We start from the raw sequence: 19,359 nt of genomic DNA, 5'->3' as shown, positions 1-19,359 counted from the left end.
CTCCTCAGAGCAGTACAGGGTGTCCAGCCAAGAAGCGACCTTACAGTGCAACTATATATATATATGGTACTAAGAAAAAAGTACACTAATATAACACTGAGGCACTAGTGGGGCCAGCACTAAAGTGCAGCTTACCGCCCGCTTAGGAGCGGGTGTGTGGTCGCCGAAATCCCTTTAGTCTGGGTCTCCCAGAGCCTGCTGCCTTTCCCCAGCCAGACCGCATGTGTAATGGCTGCCGGCGTCCTTGTGGAGAGGGGGGGCGGGCCCTGGGCGTATACAGACGAAGAGCGGGAAGCCTGCTTCCCACTGTGCCTAGTGAGAGGGCTGGAGCATGTAAATAAGCTCCAGCCCTCGGCGCTGCCAATTGAGCAGCGTCTCTCCCCTACCCTGATTGACAGGGTGGGGGCGGGAACGAAGCGGCGCTAGGCCGCAGAAGCCGGGGGCTAAAGTTAGAAGCGCCGCCGCCGTAAAAGCGCGGTCGGCGCAAAGTCCCCGGCGCACCACAAGTCGCAGCTGCGCCGCCGCTCCAGTAGCGGTCGGCGCAGTAGTTCCCAACATGTAACGTCACTCAGCAAAGCTGCAGTGACCTAACCCCAGCGCACAGCGCTACTGTCCCCGGCGCACTATAACGCTCAGCAAGCCTTGAGAGTGTCCGTGCCTGCCGGGGACACAGAGTACCTGAAAGTTGCAGGGCCTTGTCCCTGAACGGCACTCCCGCTCCAAATCCAGCAGGTTCTCTGGGTCTGTGGATGGAGCCCGGCCTCAGGGCTTGGAGGCCGGTAAGATCCCACTTCCACAGAGCCCTCCAGGGGATGTGGAAGGAAAACAGCATGTGGGCTCCAGCCTCTGTACCAGCAATAGGTACCTCAACCTTACAAGCACCACCGCGGGTGAGAAGGGAGCATGCTGGGGGTCCCATATGGGCCCTCTTTTCTTCCATCCGATATAGCCAGCAGCTACTGCTGACTACAAACAGTGGAGCTATGCGTGGATGTCTGACCTCCTTCGCACAAAGCAGAAAACTGGTGAGCCAGTGATCCCACTGGGGGTGTATAGCCAGAAGGGGAGGGGCCTTACACTTTTTAGTGTAATTGCTTTGTGTGGCCTCCGGAGGCAGTGCTATACACCCCAATCGTCTGGGTCTCCCAATAGAGCGCTGAAGAAAAAAGGAATTGACTGGTGAGCTTGGGAACTCAAAAAGGCCTGGGCGTCCAAGGATGACAACAGTGGTGGATGATCGCCGCATACTTTCTTTGGTGAAGAAGAACCCGTTCACAACATCAACTGAAGTCCAGAACACTCTCAGTGAAGTAGGTGTATCTGTCTCTAAGTCAACAGTAAAAAGAAGACTCCATGAAAGTAAATACAAAGGGTTCACATCTAGATGCAAACCATTCATCAATTCCAAAAATAGACAGGCCAGAGTTAAATTTGCTGAAAAACACCTCATGAAGCCAGCTCAGTTCTGGAAAAGTATTCTATGGACAGATGAGACCAAGATCAACCTGTACCAGAATGATGGGAAGAAAAAAGTTTGGAGAAGAAAGGGAATGGCACATGATCCAAGGCACACCACATCCTCTGTAAAACATGGTGGAGGCAACGTGATGGCATGGGCATGCATGGCTTTCAATGGCACTGGGTCACTTGTGTTTATTGATGACATAACAGCAGACAAGAGTAGCCAGATGAATTCTGAAGTGTACCGGGATATACTTTCAGCCCAGATTCAGCCAAATGCCGCAAAGTTGATCGGACGGCGCTTCATAGTACAGATGGACAATGACCCCAAGCATACAGCCAAAGCTACCCAGGAGTTCATGAGTGCAAAAAAGTGGAACATTCTGCAATGGCCAAGTCAATCACCAGATCTTAACCCAATTGAGCATGCATTTCACTTGCTCAAATCCAGACTTAAGACGGAAAGACCCACAAACAAGCAAGACCTGAAGGCTGCAGCTGTAAAGGCCTGGCAAAGCATTAAGAAGGAGGAAACCCAGCGTTTGGTGATGTCCATGGGTTCCAGACTTAAGGCAGTGATTGCCTCCAAAGGATTCGCAACAAAATATTGAAACTAAACATTTTTTTTTGGGTTTGGTTTATTTGTCCAATTACTTTTGACCTCCTAAAATGTGGAGTGTTTGTAAAGAAATGTGTACAATTCCTACAATTTCTATCAGATATTTTTGTTCAAACCTTCAAATTAAACGTTACAATCTGCACTTGAATTCTGTTGTAGAGGTTTCATTTCAAATCCAATGTGGTGGCATGCAGAGCCCAACTCGCGAAAATTGTGTCACTGTCCAAATATTTCTGGACCTAACTGTATATATTATTGAGTGTTAGGTACTGTCCCAATTTGGGTACACCTTGTCACAGTGGGCTGGATTTACACTTTTTTGACCAAAAATAGTGTTTACTAAGTACCCTATGTTAATTCATATGCACTATGCTTTTATTTAGTTACAGCAGGGTATACGTCCATATTATTTTCATCTTGAGTTTTCAGAGACTGAGTAAGCTCCGTAATCAGTGGTGACATTATTCAGGTTATTTGCAGTCATAGGTGGAGGACCGTGGGAACCTCAGCTGGAATTGTAAATCACCTGAGTGACGCCACCACTGATTGTGCGGCTCACTCAGTCTCTGCCTGAACTTCACAGTGGGCGTCATGTTCCATGGCTGCTTAAGTCACGATACACTATATCTACCCCATTTTCCCGATTTATGCACTCAGTGATTCCATCATAGAAGAAAATTAGATTAGTCTGGCATGACTTGTTTGCTACAAACCCATGCTGGCTCTTGTTAATTACCATATTCTTATCCAAGTACTTACCTACATGCTGTTTAATAATTTGCTCAAAGATCTTTCCTGGAATAGAAGTAAGGCTCACTGGCCTGTAATTTTCTGGCTCCAACTTCTTACCTGTTTTGAAGATATCAACATTTGTCCTTCTCCAATCTTATGAGACTTCTCCTGTTCTCCAAAATATTTCTTGTATTAATGTGCCCATCTTTGTCCCTTTCTTGTAGTAATATACTTATCATTGTCCCCTTCATGTAGTAATGTGCACATCCTTGTCCCCATCTTGTATTAATGTCCCCATCCTGGTCCTCATGTTATAGTATTGTACACATCCTGGTTCTCTTCTTGTAGTAATATCCCCATCCTGGTCCCCATCTGGTAGTAATGTCCCTTCCTGGTCCTTATCTTGTAGTAATGCCCCATCCTGGTCCCCTTTTGTAGTAATGTCCGCATCTTATAGTAATTTGCCCATCCTGTAGTAATGTTCCTGATTGTACTGTTCTTCTCATACACATGAAAAACAACAGAATTCTCACCTATCCTTGGTTCCCTAGGCATCCTCTTTTCTGCACATGCAGCCTGTAGAAACCCTAGATCCCTTGATGATTGCGGCCTGGTCCAGGGGGGGTCCCCACCATCAAAGCTTTATTTCAGTTGATGCAAATTCAATTGAAATGTATTGCTGGTGCCTCATAGAGACACGCTCTCTGCACAACTATACCAATGGCAGCCGCCGGCCAGTCAAAGGCCAGCAGCTGATGTCAGCAATACATTTCAACTGAACTGAAATAAAGCTCTGATGTCAGAAACCCTCTGGACCAGAGAATGATTGCCAAGGGATCTACGGAACCTGTGGGCTACATGAAGCAGCCACAGGGACTGCATTAATAATAATAATAAGTTTTATTTCTATAGCGCCAACATATTCCGCAGCGATTTACAATTAAGAGGGGACATGTACAGACAATATGAGACAATACAAAATAACAAAATTAAGATACCAGGAGGAGTGAGGGTCCTGCTCGTAAGCTTACATTCTATGAGGAAAAAGGGGGAGACACAAAAGGTGAATGGGGGGAGAAAAGCTTACCATTGTGTTTGAGGCCCCTGATCTACAGAACACAGCTGAGTTTCTGCTTATGATCATGACAGTTTCCCAACCTTTGAATACAATGTATGTTTCCATGTAGTGATTCAAGCACAGATTTTTAAAACAGTGAGGAACTGATAGACAATATTGTCTAGAAAATTGCATACATTGTTATTTGTATAGCACTCTAGAATTAAAAGGGCTTTAAAATAAACCTCATCCAGAAACACACGTCTGCAAATGGGCTATATGATTTGGCTTCTCATTCTAAATTAGGTGGTAGGGTTCGGTAAAGGGTCAATTTCATACCTTCCAGCCGTCCCGGATTCAGCGTGACTGTCCCGATTTGAGAGCTCACTCCTGCAGTTCCCTGCTCTTGTCCCAACTCCTCCTCTCAGTTCAGTGAATAAAGTAACTCAAAACAAGCAGTGCATAAATGAAATCCTCTTCTGCTCTGGTTTCCCGGGAAGAGACTGGAACGCATGAGCTTGTGGTGAGTGATTTGTGACTGCCTACACCATGAGACAGATGAGGATTTGGTAATCTTGACCTGTATTGCAGGCAGAGAAACAAGAAGCACTTACTCAGCTACATAAACATATAGATAGCCTCAGCTACATAAACATATAGATAGCTATATACTGCATCTCTATGTTGGTAAAGGAAGAAGTTAGAGTATTTCATTCCTATAAAACTACTATACAGAAATGAAAAAAACAAACTACAATGTGCTTTTTCACTCCCCCCTTGGGATCAAACTAGCAGCTTCCAAACATATCATAACAGCCCTAGCTGTCAGGCTCTGCTGACATCAGAGAGAGGATTTTATATAAATTAATGACTTCATAGCAGATTACACAGGACATAGAGATCCATTGTACAGAGCAGCATCTCTATGTCCTGTATTCTAAAGGGAGAGTAAAAGATTTTTTTTCTTGTAATAAAATTATTAAAAATAATAATAAAAAAAGAATACAGTGGAACCTTGGTTTACGACAACAATCGGTTCTGTGAGTGTGCTTGTAAACCATGTTACTCATCTAGCAAATCAAAATTCCTATAGGAAATAATTGAAACTCAGCCAATTCATTCCACAACTTGTAGCAATGTCCCATCCTGGTCCCCTATTGTGCCATTCGACACACGCACAAACACGCACAAACACACACACACACACACACATACACACACAAACACACACACACATTTTGCACACCTATCCCCCTTTCACTCGGCAACCTTTTCCCTGGTTCTTGTAGTCCGCAGGTATGTGGACTCGGTAACCATTGCGACTGATGCAGCGATGCCAGGATTAGGAAATATCTTAATAATATTAACATTCCATGTGGGGTTTTTTCCATACATTACTGATTGCTTAAGAATCTTTTGGGCTACTATCAAGCTAATTCCCTCCGTATTGCTTACCCACATGCTATGTTAAAATGCTCCCTTCCCATGCTGGATTTTTTCATTCCCTACAACAACCTTGGGACATAGTGTGTATTTAGTGAGTACTTGAATCAGAAACCTAACCTAGTGTGCGTAAAGAATTCCACTTTCTCATTAACATTGTTTCTTAGTGTAAAGGCCGCTTTACACGCAACGACATCGCTAACGAGATATTGCTGGGGTCACGGAATTCGTGACGCACATCCAGCCTCGTTAGCGACGTTGTTGCATGTGACATCTACGAGCGACCGCTAACGTTAAAAAATACTCACCTAATCGCCGATCGTTGACACGTCGTTCCTTTCCCAAATATTGTTGCTCATTTTGGACGCAGGTTGTTCGTCGTTCCTGAGGCAGCACACATCGCTACGTGTGACACCCCGGGAACGACGAACAACAGCATTCCTGCGTCTTCCAGCAATGAGGTGGGCGTGTCGTTAATGCAGCTGGTCTCCGCCCCTCCGCTACTATTGGACGCCTGCCGTGAGACGTCGCTGTGACGGCGCACAAACCTACCCCTTAAAAAAGAGGTTGTTCGACGCCCACAGCGACGTCGCTGGGAAGGTTAGTATGTGACGCGTACCGGCGATATTGTTCGCCATGGGCAGCGATTTGCCCGTGACGCACAAACGACGGGGGCGGGTGCGATCGCTAGCGGCATCACTAGTGATGTCGCTGCGTGTAAAGCAGCCTTAAGGCCTAAGACACACGGCATGAAAATTGGAGCGAGTGGAACGCGATAAAACATTTCATTCCACTCGGACCAATATTAGCCTATGTCCCAGCACCCATAAGCGATTATTTTCTCAGCCCTATTCGCACCGAGAAAACAATCGCAGCATGCTGTGGGTGCAATGCGATCCTTGTTTCTCTCGCACCCATTCAAGTCTATGGGGCGAGAAAAATATCGCACTGCACTGGCGTTATACCGGTGTAATGTGAGTGCAGGGCGAGAATGGCAATAGCCGGCAACGGAGGAGAGAGGGAGATAAATCCCTCCCTATCCTCCACAGCGCCGGCCCTCCCCTCCTCAGCGCCGGCCCTCCCCTCCTCAGCGCTGGCCCGCCCTCCGCAGCTGTGGTCCGATCGCACTTCAGTCGCAATGACACTCGGCTCTGCTGTGCTGCCAGAGTGAGCCGAGTGTTATGCGAGGATCGCAGTAGTCCCCCGTGTGGCCCCAGCCTAACCCTATGCATTAGTATAAGTGGTGATAACTTGTGAATTAATACTAATGGTGTAATATCTTACATTGTTTATATCTGATTATAGCATACACATTATTGTGGTGGGTGCAATAGAGTTCTGGGGGAATGCACTTACAGCTCTAGGGGGCCGCACATACAGCTCTGATGGGCCCATACAGTTTCTGGGGTGCTGGACATACAGCTCTGGGGTCCGCACATACGAATCTGGGGGGCCACAGATACAGCTCTGGGGGGCATACACATTACTGGGGTGGGTGGCATAGAGCTCTGGGAAGCCCGGAAATACAGCTCTGGGGGGCCCATACAGTTCTGAAAGGCTGCACATATGAATCTGAGGGGTCGCATATATGAATCTGAGGGGCTGCACATATGAATCTGGGGGGCAGCCCATACATCTCTGGGGTGCCTATACATCTCTGGGGGGGGGGGGGCACTCACAGCTCAGGATGAGGGCCCATACAGCTCGGGGGGGCCCATACAGATCAGGAGGGGGTGGTGGAACATACAGTTCAGGTGGATGGGGGCCATTTAGCGTGAGAGGGGATTGGCTGTGCTGGGGCTACGCTGGCTGGCGCTGCGGCTCCTCTTCATCTGTGGAACTGGAGCACACCATGCGCTCCAACCACAGATGAACTTCAATGCAGGTGCAAGCAGCGCTTATCAGTGAACGCTGTGTGCCAGTGTGGATTAAAGGGCCAGCAGCTAGGAAAATGTGGCTGCCTGCACGAGCACTGCAGTCCCCAGAACTCAGCCCGGAGCAGGGCTGTGGAGTCGGTAAACCAAACCTTCGATTCCGACTCCTCAATTTCTCTTGCACCGACTCCGACATATATTGCTTATAGTTAGGTGAAAAATTTATTGTAATACATGAACATGTGTATGTGAACATCAGACATTTAATAATTTTTATGATACAATAATCAAGATATTTGGATAGAACATAAGATATATTTATTGGAATACAACTTTAGAAGACAAACTGTAATAAATTGTAACGGAGGTACCATTGTAATCTGATCGGTAAACGGCGTAGCGGCAAAAAAATCCAAACGCCAAAATTAAAGTGAATCTGTCATCAGAAATTTAGCTATAAAGCTAAAAGTTCCCCCTTCTGCAGCTCCTGGGCTGCATTCTAGGAAGCTTCCTATAGTTCTTGTGGCCACTTTTATACCAAAATAAACACTTTGTAAACTTGTACCTTTTCTTATGCAAATTTCGTAAATCTTCCATGGGGGCGGGCTGCCTGGGGTCCGTTGCTGTCCTCATGCCGATTTACGCCGCCTCCGAACGCTGAATTTCAAAGCTCAGGACGCCGCCCCTGGGTGCCCGTGGCCAGATGACCGGACGTCACCTGCTGCTGAGCAGGATGGGAAAGAGGTGACGTCCGGTCATCTGGCCAGCGAGCGCTTGCGCATAACGCTGGAGTAATAGGGGAAAGTGCGGTCACGAGGTTATGGGCGGCACTTGCTGATGACACTCACAGCGCCGCCCATAACCTCGTGCCCGCGCAAAGCGTCACCAGCGGTCACACGTGCACACAGTGCACGGCACCGCTACAGTGGAACAGCGCATGCGCGGGACCACGGGCATCCAGGGGCGGCGTCCTGAGCTTTGAAATTCAGCGTTCGGGGGCGGCGTAAATCGGCAGGAGGACAGCAATGGACCCCAAGCAGCCCGCCCCCATGGAAGATTTACGAAATTTGCATAAGAAAAGGTATAAGTTTACAAAGTGTTTATTTTGGTATAAAAGTGGCCACAAGACCTATAGGAAGCTTCCTAGAATGCAGCCCAGGAGCTGCAGAGGGGGGAACTTTTAGCTTTATAGCTAAATTTCTGATGACAGGTTCCCTTTAAGTTTTTTCGTCGCCACAAATTTTGCAGTAAATGCAATAACAGGAGATCAAAACGTAGCATCTGTGCAAAAATGGTACCATTAAAAATGTCAGCTCAAGACGCAAAAAACTGAGCCATAGATACCGAAAAATGAAAACTCTACGGGTCACGGAATATGGCGTAAAACATACGCCACTTTTTTCAGACAAAGTTCAGATTTTTTTTTAACTTCTTAGATACAAGTAAACCTATACATGTTTGGTGTCTACGAACTCGCACCGACCTCAGGCATCACACTGACACATCAGTTTTACCATATAGTGAACACAGTGAATAAAATATCTCAAAAACAATAGTGCTATCACACTTTTTTTGCAATTTTTTCAGCATTTGGAATTTTTTTTGCCGTTTTACAGTACACTATATGGTAAAACTCATGGTTTCATTTAAAAGTACAGCTCGTTATGCAAAAAACGAGCCCTCACATGACCATATTGACTAAAACATAAAAAAGTTACATCTCTCGGAAGATTGGCAAAAAACCCCCAAAAACCGGAAGGCTCAAAAATCGGCCGGTCGTGAAGGGGTTAAGGTTGTTCTGGAAGTTGTAGGTTCATGCAATACAAATGTATATGGGTCTGACCTAACCTTACAATTGATGTACCCTGTTTAGCAGGGGTCTCAAACTCAGCTGGGTGCATGGGCCGCATATAGAAAAAAAAAAGAAATTCAGAGGGCACGCATTATTTGCAGGACAATGTGAACATTTGTAATGAATCCATGTTTTTTTCTATACATCTTTGGATCACTTTTTTAAACATTTTTTGCCTGTATATTATAACAAACGTGCACTTTTTTGTTAAGTTTATATATAAAAAAGTATTTTAAAATGGCAAAAAAAAATTCATGCTTTATTATGATTTTTTTTTTACATTTTATCACCTTCTTGTAATATTGTTTTACAATTAGCAGCATTATATAGTAATCTTGCCGTGTAGTAAGGTGCTCATCCTTGTGGTATAATGCCCAGTAGTATTCTGCCCATCCTTGTAGTATGTGCCCAGTAGTATAGTGCCCTGTAGTATTGTGCCCATCCTTGTGCCCAGTATTATTGTGCTCATCCCTGTAGTATTGTGCCCTGTAGTATTGTGCTCATCCTTGTAGTATTATGCCCATCCCTGTAGTATTGTGCTCTGTAGTATTGTGCTCATCCTTTTAGTATTGTGCCCCCATCTCTGTAGTATTGTGGCCATCCCTGTAGTACTGTGGCCATCCCTGTAGTATTGTGCCCTGTAATATTCAGCTTGTCCTTGTAGTATTGTGCTCTGTAGTATTGTGGCCATCCCTGTAGTATTCTGCCCATCCTTTAGTAATACGCAAAAAAAAAAAAATTCTCCTCACCTTTCCTCCGTTCCCTGCATGCCCACAATCAGTATTTGCAGAGTTTTGGATGCAGCATGCTTCAGCTGCGTCCAAAACCCTGCTATGTACAATACAAGCAGAGTGGATGAGATTTGTAAAAACCCCATACCCACTGTGCGTGTACCTCCCGCAGTGAAAACAGACCATGTAAATTTATGCTGCGGAGTCGAAAGTGTCCTCCCTAGGCAGACACCAGCAAGGAGACCGCAGCGGCCCGAACCCTGATCGCGGGCACAGGCAGCTGCGGTCTCCTAAGGAAAACACTTGCGGCTCCGCCGATCAGGACCCGCTGCGTCCTGATCTTGAGCACATACCTTACCTGCTTGTTGCGGCCCCTGACGATCGTGGCTCTATGCTGAGGGTTGGCGCCTGGTGGAATATTGGACCTTGCGGCAGAAGATCTGGGCGGTCGGGGAGACGCCAGGGAGTGTCGCAGAGAAGTTGGAGAAGCTCTGGGTACCAGGCTCTCCCGGGCTAGTCCGGGCCACGAGGATCACGGGAATTTCCTCAGCCTTGATTTTCTTGATTACTCGCGGAATAAGAGGAAACGGAGGGAAGATGTAGGGCAGGCGAAACTGCGACCACGGGAAGACTGGAGCGTCGGAGCCGAGCACTAGCGGGTCTCTCGACCGGGATATGAAGGGATGTACCTTGGCGTTCATCCGAGACGCCATGAGGTCCACATCTGGGAGTCCCCAACGAAGAGTGATCTGATGGAACACTTCGTCGTGGAGGGACCATTCCCATGCCGCTAGACCCTGTCTGCTGAGAAAGTCTGCGGCCCAGTTGTCTACTCCCGGAATATGGACAGCTGAAATAATGGGAATGTGCATCTCTGCCCAAAGAAGAATCCTGGATACTTCTTTCATCGCTGCCCTGCTGCGAGTTCCTCCCTGACGGTTGATGTAAGCCACAGCCGTGGCATTGTCTGACTGGATCCGAACAGGGAGACCCAATAGCAAGGGCTGAAAGTTCTGAAGGGCCAAAAATATGGCTCTGATCTCTAGAACGTTGATGTGAAGGGAGCGTTCGGAGGGAGACCAGCGTCCGTGAACAGTGTGGTGGAGAAACACCGCTCCCCAGTCTATGAGGTCGTGACTACTTGCCAGTGGACAGGACGGAAGGACTTCCCTTGAGATAGGGATGAGGCTTGAGACCACCAGACGAGGGAGTGGAGCGCAGTCCGAGATAAGCGGACTGACCGGTCTAGAGAAGCTGGATTCTTGTCCCAGAAGGATAAAAGATCCAGTTGTAGAGGGCGCAGATGGAATTGGGCAAAGGACACGGCTTCTATGACTGCCACCATCTTGCCTAACACTCTCATCCCATTCCGAAGAGATGTGTGACGGCGGGAGCAGAGGGATTGGGCGGCCCAGATGAGGGAAGACCCCTTGTCTTCTGGAAGAAAAACCCAGGACTGAGCCGTGTCTATCAGCAAACCTAAAAAGGTGATGCGCTGACTAGGAATGAGGGATGACTTGTTGAAGTTGATAAGCCACCCTAGCCTTGACAGCGTGTCGAAGCATATCTGCACGCTTTCTGAGCAAACTTGAGGAGAGCCCCCCTTGACAAATAGGTCGTCCAAATAGGGAATGACCAGAACGCCTCTGGGGTGCAAAATAGACATGACAGCCGCCATGACCTTTGTGAAGACCAGAGGCGCAGTGGCCAGTCCAAAGAGGAGGGCCCTGAATTGGTAATGACGGTGTCCTACGGCAAAACGAAGGAACCGTTGATGGGATACACATATGGGAATGTGTTAATAAGCATCTATGGAGGCTAGGAATTCTTCCGGTTCCATGGCGGCTAGTACTGCTCTCAATGACTCCATTCGGAAGGTCCGAATGCGTAGAGATCTGTTCAGTCCTTTGAGATCCAGGATAGGGCGGACAGAGCCATCTTTTTTGGGAACGACAAAAAAGTTTGAATAGAAACCTTTGCCGCGCTGTCCCATGGGCACTGGAATGATAATGTTTGCTTTTTGTAACGAGGCTATGGCCTGAAATAAGGCCTGACTTTGCGTTTTGGACTTTGGGAGACGAAAACGCAGAAACCTGCTGGCCGGCAGGGAATGGAAATCAATCTTGTAACCTGAGGTGACGATTTCTCGAACCCAAGCATCGTGAGTGTGGTCTAGCCAGATATCCCGAAAAAGCAGAAGCCGCCCTCCAACAGGAGTCAGATCTGAGGGATACCTGGCGTCATGCTAGGCACTGTCCGCGTTCCATATCTTTAGCCACAGGACTCTGCAGGCAAAAACAGCATTGGCTGCCGTTGGGGCTGACAAACCAGCTGCATCTAGGGAGCCGTGAAGAAAATAATTAGAGGCTAGGGAGATCAAATCAAGGATCTCAAAAGCCTCCGGAGGAATATTACAAGAGCGAAGCATCCTGCGTAGGTTCTTACTCCACACACCCATAGCTCTCGCGACCCATGTCAAGGCAAACAGGGGGCGAAGAGAGGAGCCCGAAGCCTGGAAAATAGATTTGACCGCAGCATCAACTGCGCGGTCGGACGAGTTCTTGAGAGACGCGCTGTCTGTAATGGACATAACCGTGTGTTTAGACAGCCTGGAGACTGGCGGGTCCACAACGGGGGGTACTGACAGGTCTTAACCATTTCAGATGGAAAAGGATGAGCGAATGAAGTGAAAGGTTTTTTATTAAACCTTCTATCAGGGTGATCCCACCATTTAGACACGATTTGACGAAAAAGCGGATCCTGGGCAAAGGACTTTGGAGGCTTATTGGCCGGCTTGATTGCAGACTGAGAAGTCGGGTCCGGAGGCTGATCAGAAATCGACAAAGAGTAATTGACAGCTGAAATTAGTGTGTCTTCTATATGCCTAGACTTGGAAGGGACATCAGAATCAGAGTCTTGGGAATCGTGACTACTAAAAGTCACAGAGCCCGGGTCAGACTGACCATCGTCCGAGTCGGAAGAGGCCGCAATGGCGCCTCTTGGAAGCAGCCTTTTTACGTTCTGGGGAAAAAGGACCAGACGAAGCAGGCGGGCTCCTCTGAGGGAGCTGAGCCGGAGGAAGGCTGCCTGAGGTTTGGGATATCTGAGTGACAAGGTCATCTATCCTTTTAGACATTAGAAGAGCCCATGCAGGAAGAACGTCATCAGACGGGGGTGCTGCCTGGCCGGTGGCCGGGGCAGAATCCAAAGCCTGCGCGGCCTCCTGGTCTGGCAACTGGGTCTGTTGTGACACGGTAGTAGGGGCATCGCAGCCCTGGCATAGTGGATAGCTTCGGCCATTAGAAAACGAGCGTTCACAGGTGGTACAAGCATAGTAAAGGTCCGTAGAGGACGCCTGGGAAGGTTTATCACCCTTGCGGTTACGCATGTCAGCAACAGAGTCCTACAGCCCTATATAGGGATATGCCGCTGTTAGTATAAGTGAGGAGCCACTAGCAGTATTATAAAGTGACTGCTATGCAGAGCCGGTATATACCGATAGCAAAATGGCATATACTGTCAAACAGTCGGCATATACCTGCAGGCAGAGAAAGTATATACCGCTAATAGCTGATATACACCGCTAGCCAGCAGGCACACACCGCTAGAGAGACAGCGATATACCGGTGAGCAGAGCGGTATATAGTGCTGCAGACGTGCAGAGCCAAGGCGAGGCGATCTCACCAGAGTCTGCTTCCCAAGTGGAAAATGACGTCTAGTGTTCCTGGCAGCATGGAGGAGACGGCCCCCGGAGACTGATTGGTCTCAGGGCTGGGACTAAGCGTGACGGCCAATCGGAAAGGAGCTGCTCCTGAGTTAGGGAGTAGCTTCCAGAGCAGTGAGAGGGGGCGTTGCTAGAATGCAGGCCGAAGCTGGGGGCTAAATTAATGATGCTCCCCGGGATCACGGCCTGCATCGGCCCACCGGCGTCTTCCCAGGCAGCGGTTTGGATGCAGGGGACAGATGACTCGTCGTCTCCCTACCTGCTCCTGGCTCCGTCTGAAGACGCGTTGGTGATGGATGCGGGGATCTCAGGGACGTATCTTCGGCTCAAGGCTGAAGCAGGTCCTCGGCTCTTAGCCCTCTGGAGCTACCTTGGTGTGAGGTGCTTCCAGGGAGCCTGCGGGGGTACGCAGACCCGACCACTTGGGCGTGAGGGAAGACTGACGGCTTGTGCACGCCAGGTTTCCTCTGCCCGTACACGGGGGGAACGGGGGTGGCAGGGCACCCTGGTATTGCCCCATATCAAAAATAGAATGAATAGAAACAAAATAAAAAGTAAAAATAAAATCAAAATAAGCTGGCCTAAGACACTTGTAGAGCTCAGGCCAGACATGTCAGCCTCCCTGCTGACACTAGAAAAAACTGATCTAGTTTCCTGCCTAGCTAGGGTATATGCTGTGGGAGGAGGAGCTAACACTTTTTCAATCTAGTGTCACGCCTCCCCTGGAGACACCATAATACCCACTGTCTGTGTCCCCCAATGAAAAGGCGAGAAAGGAAACCATTTTTGGAACACTTCATCACTCTTACATCAGTATCATAACAAAATTTTATTCCTGGAGATCAGAGAGATTTCATTATGTGGAATCCACTCCGGTCAAAAACAAGGGGTCAGTATCTAATGACATCTCTACAATCCGATAATTACTGCATTGACAACTATAAAAATGACTAGCAGCCGGTGCGGCCTAAAATAGTTCTCAAGGACACAGTAGTTGTGTATGGACCAGTCTCCTGCTCCGGCACAGACACACTTGACAGAGATTCCTCCACATTTATCTGAAGACTGTACAGTGAGCACTACATTGATGACATGTTTTGTGCTACCAACCTTTCCATGCCGAGGAGGTTACCCTAGAAGTAACTGTGGAGCGATGAACCGCAGATATGACGCCAGCATCTATTTTCCCTGGGTTCGTCTGGAAGAAGAAAACCTTAATTACTGATTTTCTAGCTTGAATGTAGAATGGGGACTAACCTGTGTACAAGGCTCAAACATAGTGTAAAGTTACATCATGCGGTGAAATCTTAAACTCTTTTTAACACTGTTGAGGCCATATTGAAGGCATTGTTTTTCACCACAAGCACATACTTAAACTCTTCATTACGCGTAGCCCCAAGCCTGTGCTCCTCATGTGAATATTATGTTACATGGTATAACTGCACATTACCCATTTTGTAACTGTCACAATGTGACTGCAGGATAGCGAGGGGATCCTTTACTGTCCCTCAAGCTAGGGGACCTTAGGCTATCCCTGACTTCTGGATTACCCCTGGAGGTGGATACACTGGAGTCCAAAGCCTTACTATTCTCCTGACTAGTTCTAATCTGTTACCTCACCCCAGGAAAGAAAGGGGCAGGAGTGTGATGGAAACATAGACTAAAGGCCGCTTTACACGCTGCGACATCGCTAGCAATTGCTAGCGATGTCGCGTGCAATAGCACCCGCCCCCGTCGTTGTAACGATATGTGGTGATCGCTGCCGTAGCGAACCTTATCGCTATGGCAGCGTCACACGCACATACCTGTGCAGCGACGTCGCTGTGACCGGCGAACCGCCTCCTTTCTAAGGGGGCGGTTCGTTCAGCGTCACAGCGACGTCACAGCAGCGTCACTGAACCGCCGCCCAATAGAAAAGGAGGGGAGGAGATGAGCGGCCGAACATCCCACCCACCTCCTTCCTTCCTCCTTTTCCGGTGGACGCAGGTAAGGTGATGTGTCTTTCCAGCATCGTCACACATAGCAATGTGTGCTGCCGCAGGAACGACAAACAACATCGTTACGGAAGCAGCAACGATAATTGGGAAGAGGGGGGCATGTCACCGATGAGCGCTTTTGAACGTTTTTGCGACGGTTCAAAATCGCTCATAGGTGTCACACACAACAACATCGCTAAAGCAGCTGGATGTGCGTCACAAATTCCGTGACCCCCAACGAGATCGCTTTAGCACAAAGGACTACATTGTGAAACGGACTATCCTGGAATGCTATCACCCCAGCGTCACATTGGGTACATTTCCGGGATCTCCCATGCACCTCAGGGGGATTGTTTAGGATAAATGCCCATAAGATGCCCCAGGCATGTTGGAGATGGCTGGAAGTGAAAAACGCCTTCAGTATGGGAGATGTTATATAGGCGTTCCTTATAGAACAATTTCTTTACAAGTGCCCCTCAGAAGTACGGGAATGAGTCAGAGAGCGCACACTGTGCACATTAGATTGAGTTGCAGCACTGGCTGATGAGGCCCTTACTATCCGACTGCAATGGATGAGGCTTCTGGACAATAAATCACAGCCTGCTCCTGCACACCGGCCCCCTCCAGTTATATCTGCCCCTCCAACCAGCCACAGGCCGAAAACAACCACTTCTCACAATCCTGGGCCACAACAGTTCCGACCACGCCCTGAGGGAATCACCAAGAGGCAGTGGCGTAGCTACTGCTTTTGCCGCCCGCTGCGGTCGTCAAATTTGCCGCCCCCCTCCGTTGGCCGTTGATAATCCAGAAATTTTCAAAAATTTGGAAAACAATCAAAATATTTATTTTTCATGGAACTACAATCAAAGATCTAATTGTAGACTGCTGCTATTAGTCCTAGACTTTCACCTTTTTACACACATGTAGGCCTATTATACACACACACACAGCTCTGCTGCATACATACAGACACATAAAACTCTGCTGCATACATACAGACACATACAGCTCTGCTGCATACAGACAAACACACAACTCTGCAGCATACATACAGACACATACAACTCTGCTACATACAGACAGACACACACAGCTCTACTGCATACATACATACACACACAACTCTGCTGCACATATAGACACACACGTGGCTTTTGGGGGCCCGCACACGCGGCTGCTGCAGAGCTGGGGCTGCACCAAGCACAGGGCAGATGTAGCAGAGCTGAGGCTGCACCAAGCACAGGGCAGATGTAGAGGAGCTGAGCCTGCACCAAGCACAGGGCATTAGTAGAGGAGCTGAGCCTGCACCAAGCACAGGGAAGATGTAGCAGAGCTGAGCCTGCACCAAGCACAGGGTAGATGTAGAGGAGCTGAGCCTGCACCAAGCACAGGGCAGATGTAGAGGAGCTGAGCCTGCACCAAGCACAGGGAAGATGTAGCGGAGCTGAGCCTGCACCAAGCACAGGGCAGATGTAGAGGAGCTGAGCCTGCACCAAGCACAGGGCAGATGTAGCGGAGCTGAGTCTGCACCAAGCACAGGGCAGATGTAGCAGAGCTGAGCCTGCACCAAGCACAGAGCAGATGTAGCAGAGCTGAGCCTGCACCAAGCACAGGGCAGATGTAGCAGAGCTGAGCCTGCACCAAGCACAGGGCAGATGTAGCGGAGCTGAGCCTGCACCAAGCACAGGGCAGATGTAGCGGAGCTGAGCCTGCACCAAGCACAGGGCAGATGTAGCGGAGCTGAGCCTGCATCAAGCACAGGGCAGATGTAGCGGAGCTGAGCCTGCACCAGACACAGGGCAGATGTAGCAGGGCTGAGCCTGCACCGAGCACAGGGCAGATGTAGCAGAGCTGAGCCTGCACCAGACACAGGGCAGATGTAGCAGAGCTGAGCCTGCACCAGACACAGGGCAGATGTAGCAGAGTTGAGCCTGCACCAGACACAGGGCAGATGTAGCAGAGCTGAGCCTGCACCAGACACAGGGCAGATGTAGCAGAGCTGAGCCTGCACCAGACACAGGACAGATGTAGCAGAGCTGAGCCTGCACCAGACACAGGGCAGATGTAGCAGAGCTGAGCCTGCACCAGACACAGGGCAGATGTAGCAGAGCTGAGCCTGCACCAGACACAGGGCAGATGTAGCAGAGCGGAGGCTGCACCAGACACAGGGCAGATGTAGCAGAGCGGAGGCTGCACCAAGCACAGGGCAGATGTAGCAGAGCTGAGCCTGCACCAAGCACAGGGCACATGTAGCAGAGCTGAGCCTACACCACGCACAGGGCAGATGTAGCAGAGCTGAGCCTACACCAAGCACAGGGCAGATGTAGCAGAGCTGAGCCTACACCAAGCACAGGGCAGATGTAGCAGAGCTGTGCCTGCACCAAGCACAGGGCAGATGTAACAGAGCTGTGCCTGCACCAAGCACAGGGCAGATGTAACAGAGCTGTGCCTGCACCAAGTACAGGGCAGATGTAGCAGAGCTGAGCCTGCACCGACACACGCGGCTCCTGGGGGCCCGCACACGCAGCTCCTGAGGTGGGGACAGGTCAAGGGGTGGAGGGGGGTAGAACTTACCGCTCGGACACGAATGAGAGCGGGACTACACAGCGCCGGAGGCCAGCTGGGGGTTGCTGGCTGGCACTCTTTCATCTCTGTTGGACAGAGCAGGATGCCGGGCGGTAGCTCCGCCCACAGATGAAGCTCAATCCAGCAGGACACTGTGGTCTGCATGCCTTAAAGAGACAGCAGCCACAGTATCCTGCTGAGGACTCCGGTCCCCAGAACTCGGCCCGGGGGCAGCAGAACTGAAGGCGAGTGGCCAAAATGCCGCCCTCCTGACACGTGCCGCCCGGGGCGGACCACCCCCTCCGCTCCCCCTTTGCTACGCCACTGCCAAGAGGAGATGTTCTAAGTGTGGGCAACCTGGACACTTGCAATCGGGTTGTCCTGCAGCAAGGACTCGAAGGAATCCCCATGCACCCCCACCTCGTCTGGTGCATGTTGTGCACTCTCTCTTACTTGAGGCAGTGCAACCACCACGACCCCCATCAGAGTCGGTAAGCAATCCGTCCCCTGCTACTACATTGGGAGAGTCTTGGGATAGAGTTTATAAAAGAAACAGAGGGTGACACTACCTTGGAAACTCTAGGCTAAGGGCAGAAACTGGGCATGTGGGTGATAATGGGGAGAGCGTCACCGTGAAAAGGGATTGTACTATAGTGTAACTAAAGACAGAGGCAAGGACATCCCTGATACGGCAACGGGGCAACTCATTCTCCCCCAGAAGCACAGGGCACAGCTACTCCAAATGGCCCATGACATCCCCCTGGGTGGGCATCAAGGGAGGGAAAGGACTGAGAAGAGACTCACCCAAAGTTTTTACTACTGGACTGGCATCTTGCACCGGCAATGTGTGCCAGCGAATGCGGCATACCGAATCCTGACACAAGCTATCTCTGCAATACCTGCCCATAATTGAAGAACCATTTCAACATGTAGCTGTGGACTTTATAGGACATCTGGCCCACCCAAGCCGGTCAGGGAAAAAATACATCCTGACAGTAGTGGACTATGCCCCACGGTATCCTGAAGCCGTGGCCCTGTCCAATATTACAACCGTAAAGGTAGCCGAGGCTCTTGTTATGTTACTATCTTTACCCGGTAGGGATCTCCAGTGAAATATTGTTGGCTCAAGGGATTCAGTATATCTACCTGGTCCAGTCTCTCTTGCATACCTGTGGCGTTCGAGCCAGTCGCACCACCCCATACCACCTGCAGACCTATGGACTATGTGAATGCTTTAATGGAACCCTAAAAAATATGCTCGGACTTTTGCTAACTTTGAAAAGGAATACCTGCCACGTCTACTCTTCGCCTATTGTGAGGTTTCC

General features: G+C 49.3%; 1 long non-coding RNA gene across 1 annotated transcript in view; it reads right to left on the bottom strand.

Annotated features, from left to right (window-relative positions):
* The window catches only part of LOC142293879 (uncharacterized), a 35,691-nt gene extending 31,250 nt beyond the window's left edge, over positions 1 to 4,441 (bottom strand). Inside the window, exon 1 of the long non-coding RNA XR_012751297.1 lies at positions 4,209 to 4,441. This is a non-coding gene — a long non-coding RNA (uncharacterized LOC142293879). The remainder of the gene's footprint in view (positions 1 to 4,208) is intronic.
* Positions 4,442 to 19,359: the final 14,918 nt, after the last annotated feature.

This window comes from Anomaloglossus baeobatrachus, chromosome 1 (genome assembly GCF_048569485.1).
Source record: "Anomaloglossus baeobatrachus isolate aAnoBae1 chromosome 1, aAnoBae1.hap1, whole genome shotgun sequence".
NCBI classification, from domain to species: domain Eukaryota; kingdom Metazoa; phylum Chordata; class Amphibia; order Anura; family Aromobatidae; genus Anomaloglossus; species Anomaloglossus baeobatrachus.
Note: the sequence above shows the minus strand (reverse complement) of the source record. Positions and strands in the feature narration are given on the sequence as shown.